The sequence below is a fragment of the Cherax quadricarinatus genome, chromosome 62 (assembly GCF_038502225.1).
Source record: "Cherax quadricarinatus isolate ZL_2023a chromosome 62, ASM3850222v1, whole genome shotgun sequence".
Lineage (NCBI taxonomy): Eukaryota > Metazoa > Arthropoda > Malacostraca > Decapoda > Parastacidae > Cherax > Cherax quadricarinatus.
Genome location: NC_091353.1, coordinates 18151538 through 18176768, shown reverse-complemented (window position 1 = coordinate 18176768; position 25231 = coordinate 18151538). Strand labels below are relative to the sequence as shown.

Below are 25231 nucleotides of genomic sequence, written 5' to 3'. Positions count from 1 at the left end.
GCGCTTCAAATGTTGTAGTAGGTGGGGTGGCCAGGCAGGCTACTATACCTCCCACATGACTTTCTACAAATAAATGCTTTTCACCTCTCATTCTACATTAAGACCATTAAGACTACAAATATTTTAAGGTAAGTAATGAATGTACTGTATATGTATTTTATCACTGTAGGGCACTTTAAGCATTGTAGTATATTATGTGTGGGTGGGGTGGCCAGGAGGGCTACCATACCTACCACACCAGGCTTCTTACAGTAAATACTAACCTTTTGTCCTGCATTAAGACTACAAATATTTTGAGGTAAATAATGAATGTACTGTGTGTGTATTTTACTTTTTATTGTTTTTAATGCCTGTTTCTATTGCTAACTTAATATATGTTAGTGTAAACTTGTTATCTGGCATTTATATGCATTTATAAGTGGAAAAATGGCGTTCTGCTTTCCAGCGATGTCTGCTTTGTGGCAGTAGCCTGGAACCTAACCTGCTGTATAAGTGGGGCCCTACTGTATTGACTTGATAATCCCCTTACACAAATAACCTGCACATAGGAGTAAGAAACTAATGATAGAGTTTCAGGTTGACTTGGACCATTAACTAGTTAGTGTGGTTATTTGTGTATTGTTCCACTCACAGTAATGTGCCTTTTTATTCTTCGTTAATAATCCCTCAAGTGAGGTTCCTTGATGCCACCAAGACACTCTTGATTCAAGGAATTGAGCCTTCCCTTCCCTTCTGTGATGTGAACCTGATTGCCTGCCATACCCCCAGGTGATGTGTAACCCCTGTGGTTTTAGTGCTCCACCCTCCCTCTAAGTGTAATTATTGACTCGATAAAGCCACATATATGACAAAAATTTCTTTTGATAAAAAAAAGACTGTTACATGTGTTGCACATTTGCATCTTGATGTTTATATCTCTCTAATGAATGTACTCTTCATTAATAATGTGTTGGAAGCTGATATTTGGGTATTTACAGTACTGGTAAAAAGTTGAAGAATGAGATAATTATGCAACATTTGGGAATCTGTATTGAGAGTAGCAGTAGAATATGAGGAGCAGTTTGAGGTAATCAATCTTGAGATTGATGGACTGAACACATCAACTCTAGGCTGAGGGACTGATTTCCTCATACCCCTCCTCATTTTCCACTGTTATCTCAGTATTGGACTGAAGAAGCCACCACTTGCTGGCAAAATGTTTCCTCAGTAGAGATTCCCAGATGTTGCACAAGTATCTCATTCCTCAACTTGTCAGTTTTCAAAACCATTTTCATCACACTGGTACAAAGTTTTCAAAAGTTGACTGCAATGTAACTGTTATTTAATTTTTCAGATAGCAACCATGCCAGCGCCTCAATAACAAGGTGGTTAAAGCAGCCTCAAGAACCAGGCACAGTGCCTGAAGACCTGGCAGTGGATGACCCTGACAGTCTGACAACACTCTGGCCAGATGACCCTGACTCTGGCCACCCCTTTACCAGAGCAGCTCTCCAGGGTGATGTAAATACCGTCAAAGAATATGTAGCACGGCATACGTTTGACCCAAATTCCAAGAAAGCCCAGCATGCTTTGTTGGTTGCCTGTCGCACTGGTGAGAGAACCTGCCAGAGTTGTGTATGTTTGAGGTGCATTTGTGCAGACATTGTGGATATTGTTCCTGGTAAATGGCTTTTGATCCAAGCAGTTGGAGCTGCTCCCCCCCTTTCCCCCTTCTTTGCACATCAAACCTGATTACCTCCCATTTCTCAGGCAGTGAATAACCCCTAAGAGTGTAGCTCTTCCTCATAAAGGCTCCTAGACATTTGGCTGATGGACACTTGGCCAGTGGACATTTCACTGAAGGACATTTGACTGAATGGACATTTCACCAAACAGACATATGGCAGAACCAACATTCATCATAACATTTCTCATACATTAAAAAGAAGACATAAAAATAAAAAATTAAAAAGGCCATAAAATAGCAAACTTTCCTAACCTAATTTTCCATTCAGTCATATGTGGTAAAATGTCCTTTTAACCAATTGTCCTTCGGTCAAATGTCCATTGGTCAGTTGTCTGTTGGTCATCTGTCTGGCCACATAAATAAAACAATATTGTGAAGGTTTTGTCTGTTATGTTGTGACCTTTGTGCTGATACCTTATATTCCTTGTGACCCTGGGAACACTCCTGGAGGCTCAAAACTTCCAAACACACCTTGGTATCCTCTTATCTTCCTCATTTCTATCATGAGGGGGTTTCTTAATTTCTATCATGAGGGGGTTTTCTTATTTCTGTCATGAGGGGGTTTCCTCTGTGTACTCTAGTTTCTCCTCCTGGGAGTACACAAATAACTCGGCCATAGGAGAAAAGCTTATGACAATGTATTGGACCAACTTGGACCATTTGCAAGTCACACTGTGACTTTGTAAATAGTCCAGGTTGGACCAAAACATTGTTGTAAGCTCCTCTCTCCTCTGTGCGGGTTACTTGTGTATTGTTCCAGTCACAGTATTGTGTCTTGATCTCGTGAAAGGTTCATAGCCATACTAAAACCTTGCAATTCCTTCTTGTAAATTTTCTTTTACCTTCTACTTCTATGATTCACCATCCTCTCTTACATATCCCAAACACTGTCAGTTATCTTTTTCAACTGCTTGCATCTTTGGCCTTGTCTATCATTCCATTCTGTATACCTTTTTGGTTGTTTGTTCTTACCTATTGATGAATATCACATAAATTTTTTAAATAATTTTATCAGTTTATTTGCAGGCAGACAAAAATCATGTAACATTTTTTTAATTTCCAGACTTTCTTAAGAACTACAAACTTGGTTAAGAAAAAAGGAAAACACTGAGCTAAAATGGAAAGCATCAAACTGCCTAAGAGAGCAAAAAGCCATCACTAAAATTTAAATAAATACAAGCACAAAGGGGTTGAATATCTAGCAGGCATGTGTCAGCATGTTAGATAGGAGTGAGTAGAAGCAAATGGTTTTTGGGACCTGATGAAATGTTGGAGTGTGAGCAATGTAGCGTTTTGTGAAGGGACTGAGGGAAACCGGTTATCCAGACTTGAGTCCTGGAGGTGGGAAGTACAGTGCCTGCACTCCTGGAGGTGGGAAGTACAGTGCCTGCACTCCTGGAGGTGGGAAGTACAGTGCCTGCACTCCTGGAGGTGGGAAGTACAGTGCCTGCACTCCTGGAGGTGGGAAGTACAGTGCCTGCACTCCTGGAGGTGGGAAGTACAGTGTCTGCACTCCTGGAGGTGGGAAGTACAGTGCCTGCACTCCTGGAGGTGGGAAGTACAGTGCCTGCACTCCTGGAGGTGGGAAGTACAGTGCCTGCACTCCTGGAGGTGGGAAGTACAGTGCCTGCACTCCTGGAGGTGGGAAGTACAGTGCCTGCACTCCTGGAGGTGGGAAGTACAGTGCCTGCACTCCTGGAGGTGGGAAGTACAGTGCCTGCACTCCTGGAGGTGGGAAGTACAGTGCCTGCACTCCTGGAGGTGGGAAGTACAGTGCCTGCACTCCTGGAGGTGGGAAGTACAGTGTCTGCACTCCACTCCTGGAGGTGGGAAGTACAGTGCCTGCACTCCTGGAGGTGGGAAGTACAGTGCCTGCACTCCTGGAGGGGGGAAGTACAGTGCCTGCACTCCTGGAGGTGGGGTACAGTGTACTCCTGGAGTGGGAAGTACAGTGCCTGCACTCCTGGAGGTGGGAAGTACAGTGCCTGCACTCCTGGAGGTGGGAAGTACAGTGCCTGCACTCCTGGAGGTGGGAAGTACAGTGCCTGCACTCCTGGAGGTGGGAAGTACAGTGCCTGCACTCCTGGAGGTGGGAAGTACAGTGCAAGCCATCCTGGAGGTGGGAAGTACAGTGCCTGCACTCCTGGAGGTGGGAAGTACAGTGCCTGCACTCCTGGAGGTGGGAAGTACAGTGCCTGCACTCCTGGAGGTGGGAAGTACAGTGCCTGCACTCCTGGAGGTGGGAAGTACAGTGCCTGCACTCCTGGAGGTGGGAAGTACAGTGTCTGCACTCCTGGAGGTGGGAAGTACAGTGCCTGCACTCCTGGAGGTGGGAAGTACAGTGTCTGCACTCCTGGAGGTGGGAAGTACAGTGCCTGCACTCCTGGAGGTGGGAAGTACAGTGCCTGCACTCCTGGAGGTGGGAAGTACAGTGCCTGCACTCCTGGAGGTGGGAAGTACAGTGCCTGCACTCCTGGAGGTGGGAAGTACAGTGTCTGCACTCCTGGAGGTGGGAAGTACAGTGCCTGCACTCCTGGAGGTGGGAAGTACAGTGCCTGCACTCCTGGAGGTGGGAAGTACAGTGCCTGCACTCCTGGAGGTGGGAAGTACAGTGCCTGCACTCCTGGAGGTGGGAAGTACAGTGTCTGCACTCCTGGAGGTGGGAAGTACAGTGCCTGCACTCCTGGAGGTGGGAAGTACAGTGCCTGCACTCCTGGAGGTGGGAAGTACAGTGCCTGCACTCCTGGAGGTGGGAAGTACAGTGCCTGCACTCCTGGAGGTGGGAAGTACAGTGCCTGCACTCCTGGAGGTGGGAAGTACAGTGCCTGCACTCCTGGAGGTGGGAAGTACAGTGCCTGCACTCCTGGAGGTGGGAAGTACAGTGCCTGCACTCCTGGAGGTGGGAAGTACAGTGCCTGCACTCCTGGAGGTGGGAAGTACAGTGCCTGCACTCCTGGAGGTGGGAAGTACAGTGTCTGCACTCCTGGAGGTGGGAAGTACAGTGCCTGCACTCCTGGAGGTGGGAAGTACAGTGCCTGCACTCCTGGAGGTGGGAAGTACAGTGCCTGCACTCCTGGAGGTGGGAAGTACAGTGCCTGCACTCCTGGAGGTGGGAAGTACAGTGTCTGCACTCCTGGAGGTGGGAAGTACAGTGCCTGCACTCCTGGAGGTGGGAAGTACAGTGCCTGCACTCCTGGAGGTGGGAAGTACAGTGCCTGCACTCCTGGAGGTGGGAAGTACAGTGCCTGCACTCCTGGAGGTGGGAAGTACAGTGCCTGCACTCCTGGAGGTGGGAAGTACAGTGCCTGCACTCCTGGAGGTGGGAAGTACAGTGCCTGCACTCCTGGAGGTGGGAAGTACAGTGCCTGCACTCCTGGAGGTGGGAAGTACAGTGTCTGCACTCCTGGAGGTGGGAAGTACAGTGTCTGCACTCCTGGAGGTGGGAAGTACAGTGTCTGCACTCCTGGAGGTGGGAAGTACAGTGCCTGCACTCCTGGAGGTGGGAAGTACAGTGCCTGCACTCCTGGAGGTGGGAAGTACAGTGTCTGCACTCCTGGAGGTGGGAAGTACAGTGCCTGCACTCCTGGAGGTGGGAAGTACAGTGTCTGCACTCCTGGAGGTGGGAAGTACAGTGCCTGCACTCCTGGAGGTGGGAAGTACAGTGCCTGCACTCCTGGAGTGTACCTGCACTCCTGGAGGTGGGAAGTACAGTGCCTGCACTCCTGGAGGTGGGAAGTACAGTGCCTGCACTCCTGGAGGTGGGAAGTACAGTGCCTGCACTCCTGGAGGTGGGAAGTACAGTGCCTGCACTCCTGGAGGTGGGAAGTACAGTGCCTGCACTCCTGGAGGTGGGAAGTACAGTGCCTGCACTCCTGGAGGTGGGAAGTACAGTGCCTGCACTCCTGGAGGTGGGAAGTACAGTGCCTGCACTCCTGGAGGTGGGAAGTACAGTGCCTGCACTCCTGGAGGTGGGAAGTACAGTGCCTGCACTCCTGGAGGTGGGAAGTACAGTGCCTGCACTCCTGGAGGTGGGAAGTACAGTGCCTGCACTCCTGGAGGTGGGAAGTACAGTGCCTGCACTCCTGGAGGTGGGAAGTACAGTGCCTGCACTCCTGGAGGTGGGAAGTACAGTGCCTGCACTCCTGGAGGTGGGAAGTACAGTGCCTGCACTCCTGGAGGTGGGAAGTACAGTGCCTGCACTCCTGGAGGTGGGAAGTACAGTGCCTGCACTCCTGGAGGTGGGAAGTACAGTGTCTGCACTCCTGGAGGTGGGAAGTACAGTGCCTGCACTCCTGGAGGTGGGAAGTACAGTGTCTGCACTCCTGGAGGTGGGAAGTACAGTGTCTGCACTCCTGGAGGTGGGAAGTACAGTGCCTGCACTCCTGGAGGTGGGAAGTACAGTGCCTGCACTCCTGGAGGTGGGAAGTACAGTGTCTGCACTCCTGGAGGTGGGAAGTACAGTGTCTGCACTCTGCACTCCTGGAGGTGGGAAGTACAGTGCCTGCACTCCTGGAGGTGGGAAGTACAGTGTCTGCACTCCTGGAGGTGGGAAGTACAGTGTCTGCACTCCTGGAGGTGGGAAGTACAGTGTCTGCACTCCTGGAGGTGGGAAGTACAGTGCCTGCACTCCTGGAGGTGGGAAGTACAGTGCCTGCACTCCTGGAGGTGGGAAGTACAGTGCCTGCACTCCTGGAGGTGGGAAGTACAGTGCCTGCACTCCTGGAGGTGGGAAGTACAGTGCCTGCACTCCTGGAGGTGGGAAGTACAGTGCCTGCACTCCTGGAGGTGGGAAGTACAGTGCCTGCACTCCTGGAGGTGGGAAGTACAGTGCCTGCACTCCTGGAGGTGGGAAGTACAGTGCCTGCACTCCTGGAGGTGGGAAGTACAGTGCCTGCACTCCTGGAGGTGGGAAGTACAGTGCCTGCACTCCTGGAGGTGGGAAGTACAGTGCCTGCACTCCTGGAGGTGGGAAGTACAGTGCCTGCACTCCTGGAGGTGGGAAGTACAGTGCCTGCACTCCTGGAGGTGGGAAGTACAGTGCCTGCACTCCTGGAGGTGGGAAGTACAGTGTCTGCACTCCTGGAGGTGGGAAGTACAGTGCCTGCACTCCTGGAGGTGGGAAGTACAGTGCCTGCACTCCTGGAGGTGGGAAGTACAGTGCCTGCACTCCTGGAGGTGGGAAGTACAGTGCCTGCACTCCTGGAGGTGGGAAGTACAGTACAGTGCCTGCACTCCTGGAGGTGGGAAGTACGGTGCCTGCACTCCTGGAGGTGGGAAGTACGGTGCCTGCACTCCTGGAGGTGGGAAGTACGGTGCCTGCACTCCTGGAGGTGGGAAGTACTGTGCCTGCACTCCTGGAGGTGGGAAGTACAGTGCCTGCACTCCTGGAGGTGGGAAGTACACTGCACCTGGAGGTGGGAAGTACAGTGCCTGCACTCCTGGAGGTGGGAAGTACAGTGTCTGCACTCCTGGAGGTGGGAAGTACAGTGTCTGCACTCCTGGAGGTGGGAAGTACAGTGTCTGCACTCCTGGAGGTGGGAAGTACAGTGCCTGCACTCCTGGAGGTGGGAAGTACAGTGCCTGCACTCCTGGAGGTGGGAAGTACAGTGCCTGCACTCCTGGAGGTGGGAAGTACAGTGTCTGCACTCCTGGAGGTGGGAAGTACAGTGCCTGCACTCCTGGAGGTGGGAAGTACAGTGCCTGCACTCCTGGAGGTGGGAAGTACAGTGTCCACTCCTGGAGGTGGGAAGTACAGTGCCTGCACTCCTGGAGGTGGGAAGTACAGTGCCTGCACTCCTGGAGGTGGGAAGTACAGTGTCTGCACTCCTGGAGGTGGGAAGTACAGTGTCTGCACTCCTGGAGGTGGGAAGTACAGTGTCTGCACTCCTGGAGGTGGGAAGTACAGTGCCTGCACTCCTGGAGGTGGGAAGTACAGTGTCTGCACTCCTGGAGGTGGGAAGTACAGTGCCTGCACTCCTGGAGGTGGGAAGTACAGTGTCTGCACTCCTGGAGGTGGGAAGTACAGTGCCTGCACTCCTGGAGGTGGGAAGTACAGTGCCTGCACTCCTGGAGGTGGGAAGTACAGTGCCTGCACTCCTGGAGGTGGGAAGTACAGTGTCTGCACTCCTGGAGGTGGGAAGTACAGTGCCTGCACTCCTGGAGGTGGGAAGTACAGTGCCTGCACTCCTGGAGGTGGGAAGTACAGTGCCTGCACTCCTGGAGGTGGGAAGTACAGTGCCTGCACTCCTGGAGGTGGGAAGTACAGTGCCTGCACTCCTGGAGGTGGGAAGTACAGTGCCTGCACTCCTGGAGGTGGGAAGTACAGTGCCTGCACTCCTGGAGGTGGGAAGTACAGTGCCTGCACTCCTGGAGGTGTGAAGTACAGTGCCTGCACTCCTGGAGGTGGGAAGTACAGTGCCTGCACTCCTGGAGGTGGGAAGTACAGTGCCTGCACTCCTGGAGGTGGGAAGTACAGTGCCTGCACTCCTGGAGGTGGGAAGTACAGTGCCTGCACTCCTGGAGGTGGGAAGTACAGTGTCTGCACTCCTGGAGGTGGGAAGTACAGTGCCTGCACTCCTGGAGGTGGGAAGTACAGTGCCTGCACTCCTGGAGGTGGGAAGTACAGTGCCTGCACTCCTGGAGGTGGGAAGTACAGTGCCTGCACTCCTGGAGGTGGGAAGTACAGTGCCTGCACTCCTGGAGGTGGGAAGTACAGTGCCTGCACTCCTGGAGGTGGGAAGTACAGTGCCTGCACTCCTGGAGGTGGGAAGTACAGTGCCTGCACTCCTGGAGGTGGGAAGTACAGTGTCTGCACTCCTGGAGGTGGGAAGTACAGTGCCTGCACTCCTGGAGGTGGGAAGTACAGTGCCTGCACTCCTGGAGGTGGGAAGTACAGTGCCTGCACTCCTGGAGGTGGGAAGTACAGTGCCTGCACTCCTGGAGGTGGGAAGTACAGTGCCTGCACTCCTGGAGGTGGGAAGTACAGTGCCTGCACTCCTGGAGGTGGGAAGTACAGTGCCTGCACTCCTGGAGGTGGGAAGTACAGTGCCTGCACTCCTGGAGGTGGGAAGTACAGTGTCTGCACTCCTGGAGGTGGGAAGTACAGTGCCTGCACTCCTGGAGGTGGGAAGTACAGTGTCTGCACTCCTGGAGGTGGGAAGTACAGTGCCTGCACTCCTGGAGGTGGGAAGTACAGTGTCTGCACTCCTGGAGGTGGGAAGTACAGTGCCTGCACTCCTGGAGGTGGGAAGTACAGTGTCTGCACTCCTGGAGGTGGGAAGTACAGTGTCTGCACTCCTGGAGGTGGGAAGTACAGTGCCTGCACTCCTGGAGGTGGGAAGTACAGTGCCTGCACTCCTGGAGGTGGGAAGTACAGTGCCTGCACTCCTGGAGGTGGGAAGTACAGTGCCTGCACTCCTGGAGGTGGGAAGTACAGTGCCTGCACTCCTGGAGGTGGGAAGTACAGTGCCTGCACTCCTGGAGGTGGGAAGTACAGTGCCTGCACTCCTGGAGGTGGGAAGTACAGTGCCTGCACTCCTGGAGGTGGGAAGTACAGTGCCTGCACTCCTGGAGGTGGGAAGTACAGTGCCTGCACTCCTGGAGGTGGGAAGTACAGTGCCTGCACTCCTGGAGGTGGGAAGTACAGTGCCTGCACTCCTGGAGGTGGGAAGTACAGTGCCTGCACTCCTGGAGGTGGGAAGTACAGTGCCTGCACTCCTGGAGGTGGGAAGTACAGTGCCTGCACTCCTGGAGGTGGGAAGTACAGTGCCTGCACTCCTGGAGGTGGGAAGTACAGTGCCTGCACTCCTGGAGGTGGGAAGTACAGTGTCTGCACTCCTGGAGGTGGGAAGTACAGTGCCTGCACTCCTGGAGGTGGGAAGTACAGTGCCTGCACTCCTGGAGGTGGGAAGTACAGTGCCTGCACTCCTGGAGGTGGGAAGTACAGTGCCTGCACTCCTGGAGGTGGGAAGTACAGTGCCTGCACTCCTGGAGGTGGGAAGTACAGTGTCTGCACTCCTGGAGGTGGGAAGTACAGTGCCTGCACTCCTGGAGGTGGGAAGTACAGTGCCTGCACTCCTGGAGGTGGGAAGTACAGTGTCTGCACTCCTGGAGGTGGGAAGTACAGTGCCTGCACTCCTGGAGGTGGGAAGTACAGTGCCTGCACTCCTGGAGGTGGGAAGTACAGTGCCTGCACTCCTGGAGGTGGGAAGTACAGTGCCTGCACTCCTGGAGGTGGGAAGTACAGTGTCTGCACTCCTGGAGGTGGGAAGTACAGTGCCTGCACTCCTGGAGGTGGGAAGTACAGTGCCTGCACTCCTGGAGGTGGGAAGTACAGTGCCTGCACTCCTGGAGGTGGGAAGTACAGTGCCTGCACTCCTGGAGGTGGGAAGTACAGTGCCTGCACTCCTGGAGGTGGGAAGTACAGTGCCTGCACTCCTGGAGGTGGGAAGTACAGTGCCTGCACTCCTGGAGGTGGGAAGTACAGTGCCTGCACTCCTGGAGGTGGGAAGTACAGTGCCTGCACTCCTGGAGGTGGGAAGTACAGTGCCTGCACTCCTGGAGGTGGGAAGTACAGTGCCTGCACTCCTGGAGGTGGGAAGTACAGTGCCTGCACTCCTGGAGGTGGGAAGTACAGTGCCTGCACTCCTGGAGGTGGGAAGTACAGTGCCTGCACTCCTGGAGGTGGGAAGTACAGTGCCTGCACTCCTGGAGGTGGGAAGTACAGTGCCTGCACTCCTGGAGGTGGGAAGTACAGTGCCTGCACTCCTGGAGGTGGGAAGTACAGTGTCTGCACTCCTGGAGGTGGGAAGTACAGTGTCTGCACTCCTGGAGGTGGGAAGTACAGTGTCTGCACTCCTGGAGGTGGGAAGTACAGTGTCTGCACTCCTGGAGGTGGGAAGTACAGTGTCTGCACTCCTGGAGGTGGGAAGTACAGTGTCTGCACTCCTGGAGGTGGGAAGTACAGTGCCTGCACTCCTGGAGGTGGGAAGTACAGTGCCTGCACTCCTGGAGGTGGGAAGTACAGTGCCTGCACTCCTGGAGGTGGGAAGTACAGTGCCTGCACTCCTGGAGGTGGGAAGTACAGTGCCTGCACTCCTGGAGGTGGGAAGTACAGTGCCTGCACTCCTGGAGGTGGGAAGTACAGTGCCTGCACTCCTGGAGGTGGGAAGTACAGTGCCTGCACTCCTGGAGGTGGGAAGTACAGTGCCTGCACTCCTGGAGGTGGGAAGTACAGTGCCTGCACTCCTGGAGGTGGGAAGTACAGTGCCTGCACTCCTGGAGGTGGGAAGTACAGTGCCTGCACTCCTGGAGGTGGGAAGTACAGTGTCTGCACTCCTGGAGGTGGGAAGTACAGTGCCTGCACTCCTGGAGGTGGGAAGTACAGTGCCTGCACTCCTGGAGGTGGGAAGTACAGTGCCTGCACTCCTGGAGGTGGGAAGTACAGTGCCTGCACTCCTGGAGGTGGGAAGTACAGTGCCTGCACTCCTGGAGGTGGGAAGTACAGTGCCTGCACTCCTGGAGGTGGGAAGTACAGTGCCTGCACTCCTGGAGGTGGGAAGTACAGTGCCTGCACTCCTGGAGGTGGGAAGTACAGTGCCTGCACTCCTGGAGGTGGGAAGTACAGTGCCTGCACTCCTGGAGGTGGGAAGTACAGTGTCTGCACTCCTGGAGGTGGGAAGTACAGTGTCTGCACTCCTGGAGGTGGGAAGTACAGTGTCTGCACTCCTGGAGGTGGGAAGTACAGTGCCTGCACTCCTGGAGGTGGGAAGTACAGTGTCTGCACTCCTGGAGGTGGGAAGTACAGTGTCTGCACTCCTGGAGGTGGGAAGTACAGTGTCTGCACTCCTGGAGGTGGGAAGTACAGTGTCTGCACTCCTGGAGGTGGGAAGTACAGTGTCTGCACTCCTGGAGGTGGGAAGTACAGTGCCTGCACTCCTGGAGGTGGGAAGTACAGTGTCTGCACTCCTGGAGGTGGGAAGTACAGTGTCTGCACTCCTGGAGGTGGGAAGTACAGTGCCTGCACTCCTGGAGGTGGGAAGTACAGTGCCTGCACTCCTGGAGGTGGGAAGTACAGTGCCTGCACTCCTGGAGGTGGGAAGTACAGTGCCTGCACTCCTGGAGGTGGGAAGTACAGTGCCTGCACTCCTGGAGGTGGGAAGTACAGTGCCTGCACTCCTGGAGGTGGGAAGTACAGTGCCTGCACTCCTGGAGGTGGGAAGTACAGTGCCTGCACTCCTGGAGGTGGGAAGTACAGTGTCTGCACTCCTGGAGGTGGGAAGTACAGTGCCTGCACTTTAACCCTTTCAGGGTCGAGAGGCCCTCTCCTAAACTTGTTCTCAGGGTTGGAAATTTTTCAAAAAACGAAAAAAAACATTATTTTTTCTTATGAAATGATAGAGAATCTTTTCCCGATCATGATGGCTCCAAAAGTATGAAATTTGATGGAACACTTACGGAATTATGCTCTCGTGAAGTTAGCGGTCTCGACAATGTTTATGTATCAGCGATTTCACACACTTTGAATCCTATTTTCGGCCAATTCCAGTGTACTAGTCAATAAAAATCATAACTATTTTGCTAGAACTCCATTTTTTCTATCGAATGCGTACAAGAAACCACCCATTTACCGATTTCAACTATCCAATAAAGTGGTCAGAAATTGGCAATTTTGCCAATTTTGCACAAATTTCAGAAGATGCCAATATCCAAATAAGGTCCAGAATAAGCAAGACACACATTCCTGGCACTGAAATAACATTCTCTCTGTTCATTAGTCATGTCCCCAGGCCCCTCTTACATTTCTTTTGCTTTCCACTTTGAATTTTTATTTTCACAAAAAATAGAAGATTTACTGTTAGGCAGACTATTGCATAAGTGTAGAAATGGTATAAATAATATCAGCGCACTTGTGAAAGAATATTAGACTCACCAGCTGACGTGTATTGGACGCTTGGCATGATTTGTTTACTTTTGAACTTTGGTAAAAATCGAACATTTCTGCTACTTTGAGCTCAGTCTCAAGGTACTTTTCATTATGAACCCAATCAAAATCCTCTCCATTTCCTTAATATGTTTTCTATCCTATAAAATGAGACCAGGAAAACTAGAATACAACCATAAATACCATACGAAAATACAGTGCAAAGTCGCTGATTTAATCCAAAAACATGGTCAAAGTTTTTTTTTTTTCTCATTATGCACTGTGTGCTGCAGGATTTTTTTTATACTGTGCACACTGACCACATAGACCCATTCTTTCATATGTAGGCCTACCAGCTTTCTCTCACTAGATTTGAAGGCGCTAGAATTTAGGCGTACTAGTACGTCAATAACCCTGGTGCGTAAGCCGTACTAGTATGTCGGAAACCCTGAAAGGGTTAAAGTGTCGCCCTAATTAAACTCAGCAAACAAAAGCTTTCTAAGCGACTTAAAAAAATGCATATAGGGCATTACTTACTTTAACCCTTTAAGGGTTTCGGACGTACTAGTATGGCTTACACACCAGGGTTTTTGACGTACTAGTACGCCTAAATTCTAGCACCCTCAAATGTAATGAGAGAAAGCTGGTAGGCTTACATATGAAAGAATGGGTCTATGTGGTCAGTGTGCACAGTATAAAAAAAATCCTGCAACACACAGTGCATAATGAGAAAAAAAAAAAAAACTGTGTTTTTGGATTAAAACAGCGACTTTGCACTGTATTTTCGTATGGTATTTATTGTTGTATTCTAGTTTTCTTGGTCTCATTTTATAGAATGGAAGACATATTACAGAAATTGAGATGATTTTGACTGGTTTTACAATGAAAAGTACCTTGAAATTGAGCTCAAAGTAGCAGAAATGTTTGATTTTTACCAAAGTTCAGAAGTAAACAAATCATGCTACGCATCCAATACACGTGAACTGGTGAGTCTGATATTCTTTCACAAGTGCGCCAATATTATTTATACCATTTCTACACTAATACAGTAGTCTGTATAAGAGTAAATCTTCTATTTTTTGTGAGAATAAAAATTCAAAGTGGAAAGCAAAAGAATGTAAGAGGGGCCTGGGGACGTGACTAATGAACAGAGGAAATGTTATTTTAGTGCCAGGAATGTCTTTCTTGTTTATTCTGGACCCTATTCCGAAATTGGCATCTTTTGAAATTTGTGTGAAATTGGCAAAATTGCTAAATTCTGACCACTGTTTTGGATAGTTGAAATTGGTAAATGGGTGGTTTCTTGTACTCATTCTATAGAAAAAATGGGATTCTAGTGAAATAGTTATGATTTTTGTCAACTAGTACACTGGAATTGGCCAAAAATAGGGCTCAAGGTGGGCAAAATCGCTGATGCGAAAACATCGTCGAGACTGCTAACTTCGTGAGAGCATAATTCCATAAATTTTCCATCAAATTTCATACTTTTGGTGTCATTATGATCGGGAGAAGATTCTAGGGAGGTACAGTGGAACCTCAAATTTCGAACTTAATCCGTTCCAGGAGCTAGTTCTAAATTCCAGAAGTCTGAAATTTGAAGCAGTATTTCCCATAAGAAATAATGGAAATACAATTAATCCGTTCCAGAAACCCAAAAATATTCACAAAAAAAATACATTTTATAGAGATTAATTACAGTTTTACATACACATAACAAATGCTATAGTCTTTAACCCTTTGAGGGTTTTGGTCGTACTAGTACGTCTTACGCGTAGGGGTTTTTGTCGTACTAGTACGCATAAATTCTAGCGGCCTCAAATCTCGCAGGAAAAGGCTGATAAGCCTAGATGTGAGAGAATGGGTCTGTGTGGTGGGTGTGCGCAGTAGGAAAAAAATCTGGGACCCAGTGGTGCATTGTGGGAATGCCATCATAGTACACAATTTCCACCGTGCCCTGTGGTAAGAAGTTCCTCACTCCTCGGCGAATTGGGACACTTTTGTTCCCCAGTGACAGTTCTAATACAGATGGAAGTGACAGTGAAGATGAGTTTCAAGGTTCTGGTGAGGTTTTGACCGAAACTAATGACCATAATATGGGTAATAGTGAGGAAAACCCAGACAACCCACAGCCTTCCACCTCTGGTGCTGGGCCGTCGTTCAATTGTACCAGAATCAAAGAGGAAACTCCTATTTTCCAAAATCCCAGACTCAGATGTGAGCATTGGTGATGATAATGATAGTGATTATGAACTACAAGCTCTTCAAACTTGTTCCAAGAATGGAGGAGGAGGAGGAGGCAGAGGAGGAGGAGGCAGAGGAGGAGGAGGCAAGAGGAGGAGGAGGCAGAGGAGGAGGAGGCAAGAGGAGGAGGAGGCAGAGGAGGAGGAGGAGGAGGAGGAGGAAGAAGAAGAGGAGGAGGAGGAGGAGGAGGAGGAAGAGGAGGAGGAGGAGGAGGAAGAAGAAGAATACGTAATGATAACAATAATACATAATAATAATACATAATAATAATAATACATAATAATAATAATAATAATAATAATACATAATAATAATAATAGGTAATAATAATAATATGTAATAATAAATGTTCACCCATGACAGTAACAAGATAAGGGGAGATAACATCTGATAAGTGCTGACGTTTGATGAGGGTAAATGAGGGTAGAGCTGATGCCAAAAGATGAGATGAACATCGCCCTCCCTTTGTTTTTGCTGGTATACTAACATTTCTGTCTGTCTATTTGCCTGTCTGTCAAGCTCCCTGTCTATCCATCTAGCTCTCTGTCTCAGAGAGCCACAAGACTGCGTCATCACTTTTACTCACATCTTCAAGCAGAGTATAGCACTTTGTCTGGGTTTCTTGGGTTATCCTAGGTAATTTATACTATGTATACTTGTATTTATGTGTACCTGTGAGACAGAGATAGACAGACAGATAGAATGAGGGAGAAAGATAATTAGATAGAATGGAGGAGGGGAAGCAGCATCCGACCCCATTGTTTTGACAGGCCGGAGGGGGAAAGAGTAATGAGCCAATATGTCACTTTGACAGCTGCCGACTCCTTGTAATTTACACTATGGAGGAAGGAGAGTAGGGGGAAGAGGAAGAAGAGGAGGAGGAGGACGAGGAGGAGGAGGAAGAGGAAGAGTAGGAGGAAGAGGAATAAGAGGAAGAGGAGAGGAAGAGGAATAGTAGGAGGAAGATTAGGGGGAAGAGGAGGAAGAGGAAGAAGAGGAGGAGGAAGAGGAAGAAGAGGAGGAGGAGGAAGAGGAGGAGGAGGAAGAGGAAGAGTAGGAGGAAGAGGAAGAGGAGGAAGAGGAAGAGGAGGAAGAGGAAGAGGAAGAGTAGGGGGAAGAGGAGGAAGAGTAGGGGGAAGAGGAGGAAGAGGAAGAAGAGGAGGAGGAGGGTGGAACACTAGTACACTGGTACTGGTACACTAACATTTCTGTCTGTCTATTTGTCTGTCTGTCAAGCTCCCTGTCTATCTGTCTATCCGTCTAGCTCTCTGTCTCAGAGAGCCACAAGACTGTGTCATCACTTTTACTCACATCTTCAAGCAGAGTATAGCACTTTGTCTGGATTTCTTGGGTTATCCTAGGTAATTTATACTATGTATACTTGTATTTATGTGTACCTGTGAGACAGAGATAGACAGACAGATAGAAAGAGAGAGACAGATTGAAAGAGATAGAATGAGGGAGAAAGATAAAACACCATTGTGTATGACACCATGTTTCAGAGTTCCACAAGCTGCAGAACTAATAGGAATATGTTCAGTGACTGTATATTGGTATATATATTATAGAACAATAATAATAAACAATTTTTTGTATTGTTTGTTTTTGTAAACAAGTTTTGTAAACAATATATTGATAATTATGTTTGTGTGCTTATTGTGTTGTATACAACGAGTGTATATATGTACATTGCACCTTACTTTGGTCTCATAGGCCACATAAGTTATGTGAAAAAATAAAATAGTGAAAAAAACAACAAACCTTCAAATACAAGTAAACTAAAGTTTACCGGGTGAGCGGCAGTCGCCGCTGTTGCCATACGCGGCTCATTTTCTGCAAACTTCATGCATCCATATCTCCGTAAGTATTGATGTTAAATTTTTTTTGTTTATCCTATAATGTTTAGAAAAAAAAACTCTATTTTTTCATAAGAAAAAATAATTTTTTTTTTTTTTGAAATTTGGCCGACCCTGAGAACGAGTTTCGGAGAGGGCCTGTCGACCCTCAAAGGGTTAAATGATGGAATAAAGAGAGATAAATGAAGTATAACACAAGTCTGTATTGATCTAGAAAGAATAAAAGGACATAATACCATGACTGGAACAATACACAAGAATACCCACACATAAGAGAAAGAAACTTACATCGACGTTTCGGTCCAAGTCTGACCGAAACGTCCCAAGTTTCTTTTCGCTATGTGTGGGTTGTGTGTGTACTGTATTGATCTGTTTATGACGTAATAAAGGTCACTGTGTGGGTGAAACATTGTCAGTAAATGATTGCATTATACTTTGTCTCTCCTTTAACCCTTAAACTGTCCAAACAGATCTACGTTCACATGCGTAGTGCTTCAAAAGTAGATCTACGTTTTTTTTTTTACGTATTTTCAAATATAACAAAAAAAAAAAATGTAGATCAAAGTTTTTTACACATTTTCAAATGTAAAAAAAAAAGTCTACATTTTTTTACATACTTTCAAATGTTGAAAAAACGTAGATCTACGTTTGGACAGTTTTAAGGGTTAAAAAGAAAGTGCCAGTGGGTGATTTTTAAGACTAGTGTTTGGCATGCTGTTGGAGTGTGAGCTGGGTAACATGTATGGAGTTATTCAGGGAACCCAGCTTGGACCTTACCTGACTTGATGCATGATAGCCAGGAATTTCTAGCAAGATAGCAGTTAGACGAGTGATGGTGAATGTGTTTCTGTCTTTGGATTACCATACTCTGCTGGGAAACAGCTGATGTGGTGAAAATGGCTAAAAGTCAACAATACAAGTAGATAGACCAGCATTAATATAATTAACCTATAGAATTTTTTCCAGGGTATTTTGTGCATATGTTGATGTGCTTGGTAATAACTCTCACAGAGACGGAAACTCATTGGCTTAATTGATCTGTATATTTTGACCCCCTTCTGGGATCCTCTTCACTAGAGAATCCCAGAAAGAGGTTGAAATATACAGATTGATCAGTACCCTGAGTTTGTCTCCATGCGGGTTATTATAGCATTGACAAGTGTTCATTACACTTAAGTTATTCATATGGTGATATGATTAAATAGAATTATTAACTGATTCATTAAATGATGTGTGATGTTAATGTGACTTTTATTGTGATTGAGTCTGTAATTATATTTACTGCATTGCAGGAAATGTGGAGCTGACACAAGTGCTGCTTCAAGCTGGTGTTGATGTTCACTGCAAGGATGCTAAGTCTGGCTGGCAGCCAATACACATTGCAACATGTTAGTGTCTGAGTGCATATATCCTTTCTTGAAGTCCCTCCACTCTACCTACCACTTATGTATACAGTAGAACCCCCATGTCCATGGATTCGGTATCTGTGGTTTCGGTTATCCACAATTCAATGTGACCCAAAAATAGCCCTTAATTATGCTTAATGATGGCCCCAAAGCACAAAAGTAGTGATGCTGGCTGTGAAATGTTTCCCCCATCAATGAAAGTGCTAATTCTAGACTTATTTTGCATAATTTATCAATTAAACTTTATTATACGTATGTATGTAAATAAAAATGGCATATATAGGGTTTGCTACTATCCATGGTATGTCTTGGAGGGTATCCCCCGCAGATACGCGGACCACTGTATATTCATTTACATATATGATGTCCCTGTATTTCCATCCATCTTTTCATTGTTGTTCAACATTTCATTAGGACTGTAAACAAATGGGGAGGTTTTGCATCATAATTTTGTCTTGACATTTCATATATTGCCACTTGTGGGTATGACCCTTGTGGGTTTAGTGCTTGGTTTTTATTGTAATTGCCCCTTGTAAACCAATCTGCAAAGAAAAAATCTTAGTCACTTCAGGAAGACATATGTAACTTATGAATTGGCCATATCTCGCCGATCAGGATGGCCTAAGAAGAAAAATGAAAGTTTTTCTTTTTAAATTTAGTAATTTATACAGGAGAAGGGGTTACTAGCCCCTTGCTTCTGGCAATGTATGCAACATGTTGTCTGTTAATACCCTGACAGCCTTTACTTGGAGTTTATTATCACACTGGCCGATTCCCACCAAGGCAGGGTGGCCCGAAAAAGAAAAACTTTCACCATCATTCACTCCATCACTGTCTTGCCAGAAGGGTGCTTTACACTACAGTTTTTAAACTGCAACATTAACACCCCTCCTTCAGAGTGCAGGCACTGTACTTCCCATCTCCAGGACTCAAGTCCGGCCTGCCGGTTTCCCTGAACCCCTTCATAAATGTTACTTTGCTCACACTCCAACAGCACGTCAAGTATTAAAAACCATTTGTCTCCATTCACTCCTATCAAACACGCTCACGCATACCTGCTGGAAGTCCAAGCCCCTCGCACACAAAACCTCCTTTACCCCCTCTCTCCAACCTTTCCTAGGCCGACCCCTACCCCGCCTTCCTTCCACTACAGACTGATACACTCTTGAAGTCATTCTGTTTCGCTCCATTCTCTCTACATGTCCGAACCACCTCAACAACCCTTCCTCAGCCCTCTGGACAACAGTTTTGGTAATCCCGCACCTCCTCCTAACTTCCAAACTACGAATTCTCTGCATTATATTCACACCACACATTGCCCTCAGACATGACATCTCCACTGCCTCCAGCCTTCTCCTCGCTGCAACATTCATCACCCATGCTTCACACCCATATAAGAGCGTTGGTAAAACTATACTCTCATACATTCCCCTCTTTGCCTCCAAGGACAAAGTTCTTTGTCTCCACAGACTCCTAAGTGCACCACTCACTCTTTTTCCCTCATCAATTCTATGATTCACCTCATCTTTCATAGACCCATCCGCTGACACGTCCACTCCCAAATATCTGAATACATTCACCTCCTCCATACTCTCTCCCTCCAATCTGATATTCAATCTTTCATCACCTAATCTTTTTGTTATCCTCATAACCTTACTCTTTCCTGTATTCACCTTTAATTTTCTTCTTTTGCACACCCTACCAAATTCATCCACCAATCTCTGCAACTTCTCTTCAGAATCTCCCAAGAGCACAGTGTCATCAGCAAAGAGCAGCTGTGACAACTCCCACTTTGTGTGTGATTCTTTATCTTTTAACTCCACGCCTCTTGTCAAGACCCTCGCATTTACTTCTCTTACAACCCCATCTATAAATATATTAAACAACCACGGTGACATCACACATCCTTGTCTAAGGCCTACTTTTACTGGGAAATAATTTCCCTCTTTCCTACATACTCTAACTTGAGCCTCACTATCCTCGTAAAAACTCTTCACTGCTTTCAGTAACCTACCTCCTACACCATACACTTGCAACATCTGCCACATTGCCCCCCTATCCACCCTGTCATACGCCTTTTCCAAATCCATAAATGCCACAAAGACCTCTTTAACCTTATCTAAATACTGTTCACTTATATGTTTCACTGTAAACACCTGGTCCACACACCCCCTACCTTTCCTAAAGCCTCCTTGTTCATCTGCTATCCTATTCTCCGTCTTACTCTTAATTCTTTCAATAATAACTCTACCATACACTTTACCAGGTATACTCAGCAGACTTATCCCCCTATAATTTTTGCACTCTCTTTTATCCCCTTTGCCTTTATACAAAGGAACTATGCATGCTCTCTGCCAATCCCTAGGTACCTTACCCTCTTCCATACATTTATTAAATAATTGCACCAACCACTCCAAAACTATATCCCCACCTGCTTTTAACATTTCTATCTTTATCCCATCAATCCCGGCTGCCTTACCCCCTTTCATTTTACCTACTGCCTCACGAACTTCCCCCACACTCACAACTGGCTCTTCCTCACTCCTACAAGATGTTATTCCTCCTTGTCCTATACACGAAATCACAGCTTCCCTATCTTCATCAACATTTAACAATTCCTCAAAATATTCCCTCCATCTTCCCAATACCTCTAACTCTCCATTTAATAACTCTCCTCTCCTATTTTTAACTGACAAATCCATTTGTTCTCTAGGCTTTCTTAACTTGTTAATCTCACTCCAAAACTTTTTCTTATTTTCAACAAAATTTGTTGATAACATCTCACCCACTCTCTCATTTGCTCTCTTTTTACATTGCTTCACCACTCTCTTAACCTCTCTCTTTTTCTCCATATACTCTTCCCTCCTTGCATCACTTCTACTTTGTAAAAACTTCTCATATGCTAACTTTTTCTCCCTTACTACTCTCTTTACATCATCATTCCACCAATCGCTCCTCTTCCCTCCCGCACCCACTTTCCTGTAACCACAAACTTCTGCTGAACACTCTAACACTACATTTTTAAACCTACCCCATACCTCTTCGACCCCATTGCCTATGCTCTCATTAGCCCATCTATCCTCCAATAGCTGTTTATATCTTACCCTAACTGCCTCCTCTTTTAGTTTATAAACCTTCACCTCTCTCTTCCCTGATGCTTCTATTCTCCTTGTATCCCATCTACCTTTTACTCTCAGTGTAGCTACAACTAGAAAGTGATCTGATATATCTGTGGCCCCTCTATAAACATGTACATCCTGAAGTCTACTCAACAGTCTTTTATCTACCAATACATAATCCAACAAACTACTGTCATTTCGCCCTACATCATATCTTGTATACTTATTTATCCTCTTTTTCTTAAAATATGTATTACCTATAACTAAACCCCTTTCTATACAAAGTTCAATCAAAGGGCTCCCATTATCATTTACACCTGGCACCCCAAACTTACCTACCACACCCTCTCTAAAAGTTTCTCCTACTTTAGCATTCAGGTCCCCTACCACAATTACTCTCTCACTTGGTTCAAAGGCTCCTATACATTCACTTAACATCTCCCAAAATCTCTCTCTCTCCTCTGCATTCCTCTCTTCTCCAGGTGCATACACGCTTATTATGACCCACTTCTCGCATCCAACCTTTACTTTAATCCACATAATTCTTGAATTTACACATTCATATTCTCTTTTCTCCTTCCATAACTGATCATTTAACATTACTGCTACCCCTTCCTTTGCTCTAACTCTCTCAGATACTCCAGATTTAATCCCATTTATTTCCCCCCACTGAAACTCTCCTACCCCCTTCAGCTTTGTTTCGCTTAGGGCCAGGACATCCAACTTCTTTTCATTCATAACATCAGCAATCATCTGTTTCTTGTCATCCGCACTACATCCACGCACATTTAAGCATCCCAGTTTTATAAAGTTTTTCTTCTTCTCTTTTTTAGTAAGTGTCTACAGGAGAAGGGGTTACTAGCCCATTGCTCCCGGCATTTTAGTCGCCTCATACGACACGCATGGCTTACGGAGGAAAGATTCTTTTCCACTTCCCCATGGACAATAGAAGAAATAAAGAAGAACAAGAGCTATTTAGAAAAAGGAGAAAAACCTAGATGTATGTATATATATATGCATGTGCGTGTCTGTGAAGTGTGACCAAAGTGTAAGTAGGAGTAGCAAGATATCCCTGTTATCTAGCGTGTTTATGAGACAGAAAAAGAAACCAGCAATCCTACCATCATGCAAAACAGTTACAGGTTTCTGTTTCACAGTCATCTGGCAGGACGGTAGTACTTCCCTGGGTGGTTGCTGTCTACCAACCTACTACCTCGTCTGCCAAGTCTTTTGCTTTCATTGTGAGTGATTTTCGTGTGCAAGTTCGGTACTAGTCCCTCTAGGATTTTCCAGGTGTATATAATCATGTATCTCTCCCGCCTGCATTCCAGGGAATACAGGTTCAGGAACTTCAAGTGCTCCCAGTATTTGAGGTGTTTTATCTCCGTTATGCGCGCTGTGAAGGTTCTCTGTACATTTTCTAGGTCAGCAATTTCATCTGCCTTGAAAGGTGCTGTTAGTGTGCAGCAGTATTCCAGCCTAGATAGAACAAGCGACCTGAAGAGTGTCATCATGGGCTTGGCATCCCTAGTTTTGAAGGTTCTCATTATCCATCCTGTCATTTTTCTAGCAGCTGCAATTGATATAATGTTATGGTCCTTGAAGGCGAGATCCTCCGACATGATCATTCCAGGTCTTTGACGTTTGTTTTTCTCTCTATTTTGTGGCCGGAATTTGTTTTGTACTCTGATGAAGTTTTGATTTCCTCGTGTCTACCATATCGGAGTAATTGAAATTTCTCATCATTGAACTTCATATTGTTTTCTGCAGCCCATTGAAAGATTTGGTTGATGTCTGCCTGGAGCCTTGCAGTGTGTGCAATGGAAGACACTGTCATGCAGATTCGGGTGTCATCTGCAGAAGGAGAATTTATAATCATAAGACTTGCCAATTAGTCTGGAGATTACAGTGTATCATACCCCGCCTGCCTAAATTTATGAAGAAAATACTGGCCAGAATTCCAACATAAATAGACATGACTTAGCTGGGGTTCCAAAGCGGTCCTGTCCATCTGCTTAATGCTCTCGTTATACAGGACTGCAAATCCAACAATTTCGGCTCCTATTTGAGAGGTTTTAAGACCAATATAACCCCTAGAGCGACGAAAATTTATGCACATTACATTAGCGTCCCTGTACCACATAAAAAAACAATGGCGTCTCCTTCCCCTGCTCGTCAGCGCAGGCGCAGAGCTTCCCTGTCGATTCTCTTCTTTAAAATGCGCTTTAGAGCAATAGTAATGTATTAATCAGGTATATTTACATTATAAAAATATACAGCATAATTTTTGGGAAAATTATTTTCCACAGTACTGATGAGTTCTGATGCAAGGTATTTTCTTCTCTGGGTATAATTTTTACTGGCAACAAGTGGTACACCATTTCAGTTTATCAAGTGGTTTTGGGATTTATAGTGTATTGTGCAGGCACTGAAAGCTTTCCATTTTGCTAGCATACTGGTGCTGTGTTAAGTGTTTCTGGAGGTTAGATTAGGTAAGGTATGTCAGGAAACAGGACAGTTGTTTCTTGACATGGGTCTCAGTCACCAGTGGAGCTTGTGGTCATCTGACTGAGGTCTTTCACTGGCTTACCAGTCCTTCCCTTTTAAAATTATGGTTATTTTTTACAGAGTAGGATAGCAGATGAATAAGGAGGCTTCAGGAAAGGTAGGGGGTGTGTAGACAAAGTGTTTGCAGTGAAACATATAGGTGAACAGTGTTTAGATTAGGGTAAAGAGGTTTTTGTGGCATTTATGGATTTAGAAAAGGCATATGGCAGGGTGGATAGGGAGGGCAGTGTGGCAGATGTTGCAGGTGTATGGTATAGGAGGTAGGTTACTGAAAGCAGTGAAGAGTTTTTACGAGGATAGTGAAGCTCAGGTTAGAGTATGTAGGAGAGAGGGAGATTATTTCCCAGTAAAAGTAAGCCTTAGACAAGGATGTGTGATGTCACCGTGGTTGTTCAATATATTTATAGATGGAGTTGTAAGAGAAGTGAATGCTAGGGGTCTTGGCAAGAAGTGTGGTGTTAAAAGATAAAGAATCAAACACAAAGTGGGAGTTGTCACAGTTGCTCTTTGCTGATGACACGGTGCTTTTAGGAGATTCTGAAGAGAAGTTGCAGAGTATGGAGGAGGTGAATGTATACATATATTTAGGAGTGGACGTGTCAGCAGATGGGTCTATGAAGGATGAGGTGAATCACAGAATTGATCAGGGGAAAAGGGTGAGTGGTGCACTTAGGAGTCTGTGGAGACAAAGAACTTTGTCCGTGGAAGCAAAAAGGGGAATGTATGAGAGTATAGTTGTATCAACACTCTTGTATGGGTGTTAAGCATGGGTGATGAATGTTGCAACAAGGAGAAGGCTGGAGGCAGTGGAGATGTCATGTCTGGGGGCAATGTGTGGTGTGAATATAATGCAGAGAATTTTTAGTTTGGAAATTAGGAGAAGGTGTGGGATTACCAAAACCATTATCCAGAGGGCTGAGGAGGGGTTGTTGATGTGGTTCAGACATGTAGAGAGAGTGGAACAAAACAGAATGACTTTGAGAGTGTATAAATCTGTAGTGGGGTCAGCCTAGGAAGGGTTGGAGGGAGGGGTAAAGGAGGTTTTGTGTGCAAGGGGCTTGGACTTCCAGCAAGCGTGCATGAGCGTATTTGATAGGAGTGAATGAAGGGATTCAGGGAAACCGGAAGGCCGGACTTGAGTCCTGGAGATGGGAAGTACAGTGTCTACACTCTGAAGGAGGGGTGTTAATGTTGCAGTTTTATAACTGTAGTGTAAAGCACACCTCTGGCAAGACAGTGATGGAGTGAATGATGAAAGTTTTTCTTTTTTCGGGCCACCCTGCCTTGGTGGGAATCAGCCGGTGTGTTAATAAAAAAAATAATTTACAACCATTACATTATTATTTTCCGGAGTGCTCTGAATGTCTTGCCTACATAGGTTTTGTCACAGTTGT

General features: G+C 46.8%; 1 protein-coding gene across 1 annotated transcript in view; it reads left to right on the top strand.

Moving 5' to 3' along the window:
- Window positions 1–884: 884 nt before the first annotated feature.
- LOC128687233 (ankyrin repeat domain-containing protein 42-like) overlaps window positions 885–25231 on the top strand; it is an 84422-nt gene continuing 60075 nt past the window's right edge. The window contains exons 1-2 of the mRNA XM_053774563.2: window positions 885–1591; window positions 18037–18132. The gene's annotated coding sequence lies outside the window, so the exon portion shown is untranslated. The remainder of the gene's footprint in view (window positions 1592–18036; window positions 18133–25231) is intronic.